Source organism: Cetorhinus maximus, chromosome 14, assembly GCF_964194155.1.
Source record: "Cetorhinus maximus chromosome 14, sCetMax3.hap1.1, whole genome shotgun sequence".
NCBI classification, from domain to species: Eukaryota; Metazoa; Chordata; class Chondrichthyes; order Lamniformes; family Cetorhinidae; genus Cetorhinus; species Cetorhinus maximus.
In genome coordinates, this window is record NC_135892.1 from 37,562,946 (window position 1) to 37,572,154 (window position 9,209).

At 54.4% G+C, this 9,209-nt stretch overlaps 1 pseudogene; it reads right to left on the reverse strand.

Moving 5' to 3' along the window:
* Positions 1–6,387: 6,387 nt before the first annotated feature.
* LOC144690119 (large ribosomal subunit protein eL33 pseudogene) lies at positions 6,388–6,736 on the reverse strand (annotated as a pseudogene).
* Positions 6,737–9,209: the final 2,473 nt, after the last annotated feature.

The window sequence follows — 9,209 nt, forward strand, 5'->3', positions numbered from 1 at the left end:
CCCATTTTCCAGCACTAGACCCGTAGCCTTGTATACCATGGCATCGCAACTGCACATCCAAATACTTCTTAAATGTTATGAGGGTTTCTGCCTCTACCACCCTTTCAGGCAGTGAGTTCGATTCCCACCACCTTCTGAGTGAAAAAATTCTTCCTCACATCCCCTCTAAACCTCCTGCCCCTTACCTTAAATCTATGTCCCCTGGTTATTGATCCCTCCACCAAGGGGAGAAGTTCCTTCCTGTCTACCCTATCTATGCCCCTCATAATTTTATACACCTCAATCGTTTCCCCCCTCAATCTCCTCTGCTCCATGGAAAATAACCCCAGTCTATTCAATCTCTCATCATAACTAAAACTCTCCAGCCCAGGCAACATCCTGGTAAATCTCTTCTGCACTCTTTCTAGTGCAACCGAAGGAGTCCATAACCCAAGGCCTCCAATCAAGCCCTGATAAAACCTCAAAAGAAGAATCTGATGACACCCTCATTGAAAACCGGCCACAGCGCTCACCCACACCCTCCACCAGCGCAGAGACACATGCCTCGGTGGGACCTAGCTCTAGCGTAGCCTCGGGATCACAATCTGGTGAGCACATCGCACTTTCTGATCCATCAGCAAGTGGCAACAAGGACTTCCCAGGCCTCTGACACTCAGAGGACTGCTGGACAGTAGAAATCTGCTGAGTCCAGGTCAGATGATGAGCCTCCGGACTCAGTCATACCTCAGTTGCTGGAGCTGCAAAGGCAAGGCCGGGAATATCAGGAAGGGATGTCCGCTACACTCTTCAGACTGCAAGGCATGATTGGAGAAGTGCGCCCGCCTTCAGGCTGAGGTGATTGCACCGGCATGCCAATGCACCAAAGTCAGCACTGGTAGGATGGCGGCCATGATGGAGACCTTGGTCAAGGACATTGATCCTGCAATGCTGCGTGTGTTGAACTCCATTGCTGACGCCATAGTTGGCCTTCAACAGTGTGTATGCAAGAGGGGTGCAGGGCAGCCCAATCTTGCTCCAGCTACCCCATCTCCTCCTGGAGTCAGCCAGGGATCCTTGGGCACCCATAGGGAGGAAGATCAACAGGTGGACACCCTGAGGCCATTCATCCAGGTGACTCCATGAGTGTCCAGCCCATTCCTTCTTCCTGTAACCTCAGCCGCTCCAGCTCCACAGACCACAGAGGGTGTCACTGCCACACGGCAGGACCCCGAAAGCAGGCCGGGGCCCTCCAGGTCTCCACCCTCCAGGGGACGCCCGTCAGGGCATCACAGTCAACAGGCTGCCTCCACCTCCGCTGTGGATGTCCAGGCAGCACCAAGACGTAGCAGCAAGGTTAGGAAGGTTAAGAAGATGTAACTTTTTTGCTACAAACCAAATTAACTGAAGAAGATGTAACTCTTTTTGTTACAAAAGAAATAAACTAAATAAACAAATCAAGGGACAAAGTATAAGGCAGCCCCTTAAAGGGAAACTGATAAAAGAAAAGACCAAATGCAAAGGAAACTTCCCAACATTAAATCAAAATGTGATTAAGGGGGTCGATAAAACACCCCAGTCCCTGTGCTGCTCACCGGGCATGGAAGGCCTTGAGAGTGTCGGCAGACACCGCGTACTCCCTCTCCAGGGACACCCGGCCGCGAACGTAGCCGTGGAAGAGGGGCAGACAGTCGGGTCGGACGACCCCCTTGATTGCCCGCTGCCTGGACCTGTTAATGGCCAACTTTGCCAGGCCCAGGAGCAGGTTCACGAGGAGGTCCTCCTCCCTCCCGGCCTCCCTCCACACTGGGTGCCCGTAGATCAAGAGCGTGGGACTGAAGTGCAAACAAAACAACAGTAGAAGATTTTTCAAGAAACTGAAAAGGCGGTGCAGCCAACATACACCTGGTCCATGGATTCCACAAGGTCGCAATAAATGCAGGCATCTTGGGAGTCCGTGAACCGACACATCCTACGATTGTATGGGTCTGCTGCGTGTAACACCCTCCACCCTCCTCCCTCCTCCACAGCTCAACCGGGTCAGTGAACATGAGGAGCACATCATCAGTGTAAGCCAAGAGGACCTCCCTGATGCCCGGCCCATGCAGAACCTACCCCAACAACCTCCTCCGCAAGAGGCGCAGGAAAGGCTCCACGCAGATAGAATACAACTGGCCAGACAGGGGGCAGCCCTGACACACCCCTCTCCCAAAGTGAAGGGGTGCCGTCAGGGACCCGTTAACCTTCACTAGACACTCTGCAGCAGCGTACAGAAGTCGGATCCGGGCGACAAAATGCGTCCCGAACCCGAATGCTCGCAGAGTCCCGAATAAATATTCATGATCCACCCTGTCGAACGCCTTCTCCTGATCAAGAGACAGGAAGGCGCTCGACAGACCAGCCCTCTGGGAATAGTGGATAATGTCCCGGACCAGATGAATATTGTCATAGATGGTACGGCCCGGGACAGTGTGGGACTGGTCAGGGTGGATCATGTGGTCCAGCACGGTGCCAAGGCGAGAAGCCATGGCCCTGGCAAAAATGTTATAATCTGTGCTGAGGAGGGAGACCGGGCGCCGGTTTTTAAGGAGGCGGAGATCCCCTTTCTTAGGCAGCAAGGTAATTACCACCCTGCGCCACGAAAGGGGCATCTCCCCAGTTGAGATACTTTCCCCAGGACCCCCGCATAGTCGCTCCCCAGGAAGTCCCAGAATGCCCTGAAGAACTCCATGGTCAGCCTGTCCAGCCCTGGGGATTTGCCCCTGGAGAGGCTGTTGAGGGCGGGGGTCAGCTCCCCCAGACTTATAGGGGAGTCAAGCTTTCCGGCACCCTCCGGGCCGACCTGCGGCAGGTCCTCCTCTGCGAGCATCCTCGCTGGACGGATCCGGAGAGAACAGGGCAGTGTAATAAGTTTCAGCAATGGCCCTGATGCCTTCCAGATCCGAGACAAGGGATCCATCGTCGGCCAGCAGCGTAAGGAGCTGCTGACGGACCCTGTGCCTTGTTTCCAGCGAGTGGAAGAAGCGGGAGCTGCGGTCCAGGTCCTGAAGGAACCGGATCCGCGACCTCATGTACGCGCCCCGGGACCCGACGAGTTGCAGGTCCCGCAGCGCGCCCTTCTTCTCATCGTACACCAGCCACAGGGCCGGGTCCGTGTCGGGCTGACGGAGACGTGTTTCCAGGTCGAGCATCTCCTTCTCCAACTCCTCAACCCTGGATTTCCACCTCTTTGTCGACCCCCTCGCGTACACCTGACAGAAAACGCGGACGTGAGTCTTGCCCACGTTCCACCATAGCCTCAAGGAGGGGAAGCCTCCCCGCTTCCTTCTCCAGCCGACCCAGAAATAATGAAACTAGTCCAGGAACTGCTCATCCTCCAGCAGCAGGTTGTGCCAGTACGCGGACCCCGTCCGAGCGCAGAACGGAGCGAGCTCCGCCCACACCAGACGGTGGTCCATGCACGGCACCCACCGCACAGAAGCCGCCGGAACGCAGGACACGTACGCCCTCAAAATGTAAAGGCAGTGGAGCCTGGACGCTCCAACTCCAGGTGACACGAAAGTGAAAATGCTGGAGTCAGGATGGAGATTTCGCCAGATGTCCACTAAGTCGAAGGACCCCCCCCAGGTCCCGCAACTTACTTACACCCGGCGTGCGGTGCTGGGCACCATGACAGTCCCAGGCCTCGAGGGTGCAGTTGAAATCCCCTCCGAGGACGATGCACTCGCCCGCGTCGATGGAGCCGAGATGAGTGGACACTTCCTCAAAGAAGCTCACTTGCTGCTGTGAGCCCAGGGGAGTGTACACATTCACAAAGTGAAGCACCGCACCCCCCGGGCGCACAGTCGGGTGCAGCAACCGGCCTGGCACCGGCTCCTTGACCCCCAAGATCTCCGGCTGAAAATGTGGGGCCAACAAGATAGCCACCCCGCCTGAATTGGAGGCCTGATGACTCATGTAGACCCCCCCTCGCCACTCCAGGAGCCACGTGGCTTTGTCTCCCGGAACGGTATGGGTTTCCTGCAGGAAGCACAGCGCATACTTCCCATCCCGGAGGACCGAGAAGTTCTGGAACCTGCGCTGTGCGTCCCTGCTGCCGTGGATGTTGAGACTGGCTATGGTAGTCTTCATTGTCAGAAGTATGTGCTACCAGCATTATGTCTTGTGTAAGAAGGAGAGGACTATTTTAATCCTCCCTCTCCTTCAGGAGTGGACCCTTCTCTTAGCATTCCAGTCCAGTCCAGGGGCCTTGAGGGCCTCACGAGCGGACCAGAACACAAGAGGAAAAGAATGTCACTGGTCCAGGGCCAACGGGACACTGTCTCACTAAAAAATCCATGAAGGGATGAGGGGAGAGTCAGCAGGGGGCACCAGGGGATCCACCACCTCACCCGACAACGACTCTAAGTCGTCCCCGGTTTTCACCACTGAAACCCCATTCCCCTCCAGGTCATCGCCTCCAGCTTCCAACCCCCCCCGCCGTATTGAGTATGGGGGCTGGTTGGGGGCTGCCAGTGGGCTCCACCTCCACCTCGATCCCACCCCCAGGATCAAGGGCAGAGGAGTCTTCTCTGGTCTCCTCTAGGGGATATGGCCTAAAGGGTGGTGGCGACTCAGAGCCCTGCACCCCCACAGGCGCCCGGTAAGTCCAGAAAAAGCTCTGGACCTAGCATGGGGGCGCCCGCACTGAAGGTTGGGCGGGAGCCGGGAAGCCTTCTTCGCCACCGCTGCCCAATGACCCAGCAATTGGGGCCATGAAGGGATTGCTGCAATATCCTGGCGGGCTAGATGGCATCTCGGGACTACAAGGTGGGTTGGAGTGGGGCACCACCGCAAGGGCAATACCCTCACTGACCCCCGAGGGGCCCTGCTCAGGGGGCTGCAGCAAGGGGTCGGGGATTTGGGCTTCCTCCAGAGGGCAGAGCGAGGACTTACCGGGCAGAGACGCCACCGCCTTTTCACTGGGGGATGAGACACTGCCGACTTCACAGATGGCGAGGTCCTTCCCCCCGAGGGGTTGTGCCTCTTCTCGGGTAGGCTGGGGGCAGGGGAGATCTCCATCTGCGAGGCCTCCGCCGCCTCCTCCAGCACCCCACCCCACTGGACGCTCTGCCCTCTGGAATTTGGGCAGGTCCACCCTCTTTAGTAAGACCACCGGCTCAATATCACACGCCCCATTGCCACCGGACCCGGGAACCCGCACAGGGACGGCGCTGGGCCCAGCACTTGGCGCTGAGGCACCCACGGGCCCGGGAGCTCATGCTGCCACGATGCTGGGGCCGGATGGCGTTTCTTTCCCCTGAGCTGGTGTCTTCAGGGACCTTGGGGTCAGGATGTTTTTGGGGTGTCCGGGGGCCGCCTCCAGGTTCCGGGTCTTTCTCCGTGCCTTCTTACAGCCGGCAGCAGGGGAGCAGATGGAGTGGTGGTGGGGGGAGGTGCGGCAGTGCCAACCACAGCCGCCTGGGTGGTGCTGGCAGCCTTGGAGGCGGGGCAGTTCTTCCTAATGTGCCCCATTCCCTTGCAGGCATGGCACCACCATCCGCCGTCCAAAATACCCAGTAGTTGGCCCCCTCGAAAATGGGGGGAAGATGGCCCCTCCCAGGCCAGGCCAATGAAGACCACAATGAAGTACACATGGCCGAGACTAGGCTCCCTGAGGCCGAGCAGGATCGGCACCACCCTGGATCTGACCTCCCCCAGTTGGTGAAGGCAAGGGAGGAGGAGCTCATTGGGAACAAAGGGCAGGACATTGGATAACACCACCTTCCCATACATCCCCATAGGGGATGGGTGATGCCTTCACCAGGCAGCTGGTACTGCTTGGCACAAAGGAGTCAGCCCTGTCCCTCTTCACCAGACAGCACCAGCTACCTGGACTCAGGCATGGGTGGAGTGAGGAGTGGGTGGCAAGATCTTAGGCAACACACACACTGCTTCTTCCCAAGTCTCTGCAATGGTCTTCACTGCTCCCCCAAGAAAACACACAGTCGTCTTCAGCCCCCACCAAACATAAGTTCCGACACCCACCTCAGATGTTATTTCAAAAAGACCTTGCCTTCTGGCCTACCCATCCCGCAGTACCTCCTCTCTCTCCTGCAAGGCTTCAGGCCTTAGGCCCTGCTGGCTCCAGTCCCCTGCAGCCCCGGCCAAAACACCAGCAGTAAGGTCTTGCACGCTTGTAGTGTCCCCTGGGCAGCAGCAAAACAGGCAAATAAAGAAGTCCTGAGGTGCCTGAGGCAAAAGGCAGTAAGCAGCAAAACCTCAGCAACAACTCCTGGCTCCTTCCAGCTCCAACAACACCCAGCACACAGCAGCAGCAACCTGTGTCCAATCAGGAAGAGGCAGTTGCACAGCCTGGGCATGGGTGCTAATCATTTTACTATTTAATGTCAATTTATGTACAGAAGTGCTTTAAATTCTTGATGGGTACAGCATCACACGAATCCTGTGCCCAGTAGCCTTAGCAGGCAGGTTACTGCTGAACTTGGCACGCACCATACCACTGTTTCCATGAGCACGGATCACTTTACCCCAAATGACACGGGTCTTGTTTGGTTTGCCACCAGGAGTGACAGTGTTGTTCTTTGCTTTGTAGACATAGGCACATCTCTTGCCCAGGTAAAATTCTGTTTCATCACGGCAATAAACACCCTTAATCTTCAGGAGAGCAGTGTGCTCTCTTTGGTTTTGAAGGCCTCATTTATATCTATGTAAACACAGCTTTGCACCATAATCTTCCAGGCATTGCGAGAGCGCTCGGGGCAGCTGGATCACTTGTACTTAATGTTCACTATTGTAAATTAACTCCCAAGAATGTCTCCCTGCCTATGGCTCCTTGTTCTGATGAGCAGTGTTCGTGTCACTCAGATGAAATCTTGGTTCCTGCATGAGATAAAAGCAGGTGTCTCGGTCCAGGGCCTCTTCCCTATGCTTTGTGCAGCCTTTGGACAAAGTGATGGTCACTGGACACATCACTGATGCCTGCACCTCGATGATGCTTGTCATTGCTGCCAGAATGTCCTGGGCAGGCGTTACAGAGTTCCGTCATTTTCTCTGTGGCTCTCAACACCTTTAAGGTGTGGCTGGCCCCCATCTTGTCAACGCCTGTGACCAGTGATGCTGTGCTCCTGAACGGGTCAGGTGCATTTAAAATTTCACGGCTGCGTCTCCATGATATGACTCTGATCATAGAGTGCAAGCGATCTGCCTTCGGACAGACAGGAGTCAGACATTCTCAGAGGCTACATCAATGTATCAATGGAGTGTCCTCACTGCATGTCATCATCATCCTCCACAAATCTAGCAGCTATGAGGGCCTCCTGACCACGTCTGCCTCATTTGGCCAGTGTGATGGCCTCATCGCTGTCATCGTCGCCTTCGAGGACCTGATCACCCTCATCCCTATCGATGTCCTCTTCATCAGAGGAGACACCTAGCTCCCCTATCTCCTTCTCAGCCGGCTTCTCTCCCCATTGCAGTGCCAGGTTTTAAAGGACGCAGTGCGCAACGACGATGTGTGACACCCTCTGTGGACTATATTGCTGGCTCCATCAGATCAGTCCAGGCACTGGAACCTCATTCCCAGCATCCCAATGGTTTGCTCCACCAAGGTGCAAATTGCAGCATGAGCCTCATTATACCTTTGCTCTGCTGCAGCATGAGACCACTGCACGGTATCATCAGCCACGTACTCTGCAGGTAGCCCTTCTCCCCAAGGAGCCAACCCTGCAGCCTCTGGAAGACGTCAGGGATCTGAGACCAACTGAGAATGTAGAAGTCGTGGACACTCCCTGTAAACAGTGTGCAGACCTGCAGGATGTGTTTGTGGTGGTCGCACACCAGCTGCACATTCAGTGAGTGGAAGATGTTGCAATTGGCATTGATGACCGCTTGTTGCAATGGCACCCTGCACCTCTAGGAAACCTGAGATCTGGGCAAATCCCAGTGGTCTTGCATCCTGACTTTCCTGGTCCCGGCTGAAATGCGCAAAGTTGTGTGCGTTCACAAAGATGACGTCTGTGATCTCATGGATGTATTTGTGGGTGGAGGCTTGTGATATCCCACAGAGCCCTGTTGAGCCCTGAAAGGAGCCACTGGCATAAAAATTGAGCACCGTGGTCACTTTCATGGCCACAGGCAGTGTGGCTGCCCTTGCCCTGGCACCGCACTGTCAGCCAATGGGGAAAAAGTGACTTATCTGTGTCCTTGCCTGAATGGGCAGCATTTGCCTCAACCTTGAAGTCCAACAGGCGACCCTGGCGAGTGCTGCACAATGTTACTGTGCACTCACCTCCGAGTTCCCCTCAAAGTGCAGCCTGCCAAGTGCATGCCTTATATATTCTGTGAAACACGTCAGCGTGCAATCACGCCAGCTTGCTCGAATGATCCAGTGTGGGGGGATGATTCCGGCGAGCTGGGCTTATAATGATATGCAGATGTATTACAATGAGCTTCTCAAAGTCTGACGGGAAATGCAGCTCACCATGGATGGGCAGAACGGACGATTGCAAACTGGTTTCACGACGTCGTGAAACCAATTTTTGGCCTTCTCGCCATATTGTCCACTCATCCTGCCAAACATGCCATGACGCCAGCAGGCAGGGAAAATCCCACCCAAAATAATTGTTTAGTTTCTCCACCATTTCCCCATTCTCCTTTATAAATTCTCCTGTTTCCACCTGTAATGGATCCACGCTTATTCTTACTAATCTTTTCCTTTTCATATACTAAAGAAGCTTTTACAATCCACCTTTATGTTTCTCGCTAGCTTGCATTTATATTCTCTTTTTCCTTTATCAGCTTCAACTTGATCCTCCTTTGCTGGATTCTACATTGCTCCCAAGCCTCAGGTTTACCACTCTTTCTGGAAACCTTAAAAGCCACTTCCTTTGACCTAATGCATTTTTTAACTTCTTTTGTTAGCCACGGTTGATTTACATTTCGTGTTGGGTTTTTGTGTCTTAGAGGAATGTATATTTGTTGTAGACCATGTAATGCTTCTTTAAAGAGCATTTCCTGTCTACCAGGTTGGAATGTTAGAAGCTATTATTAAGATGGTATGGCAGGGCATTTAGAAAAATTCAAGATATTCAGGTAGAGTCAACATAATTTTGTGAAAGGGAAATCATAATTCGCCAATTTAGTGGAGTTCTTTGAAGGAGCCACATGTGCTGTGGATAAAGGGATGTACTGTATTTAGATTTCCAGAAGGCATTTGATAAGGTGCCACATCA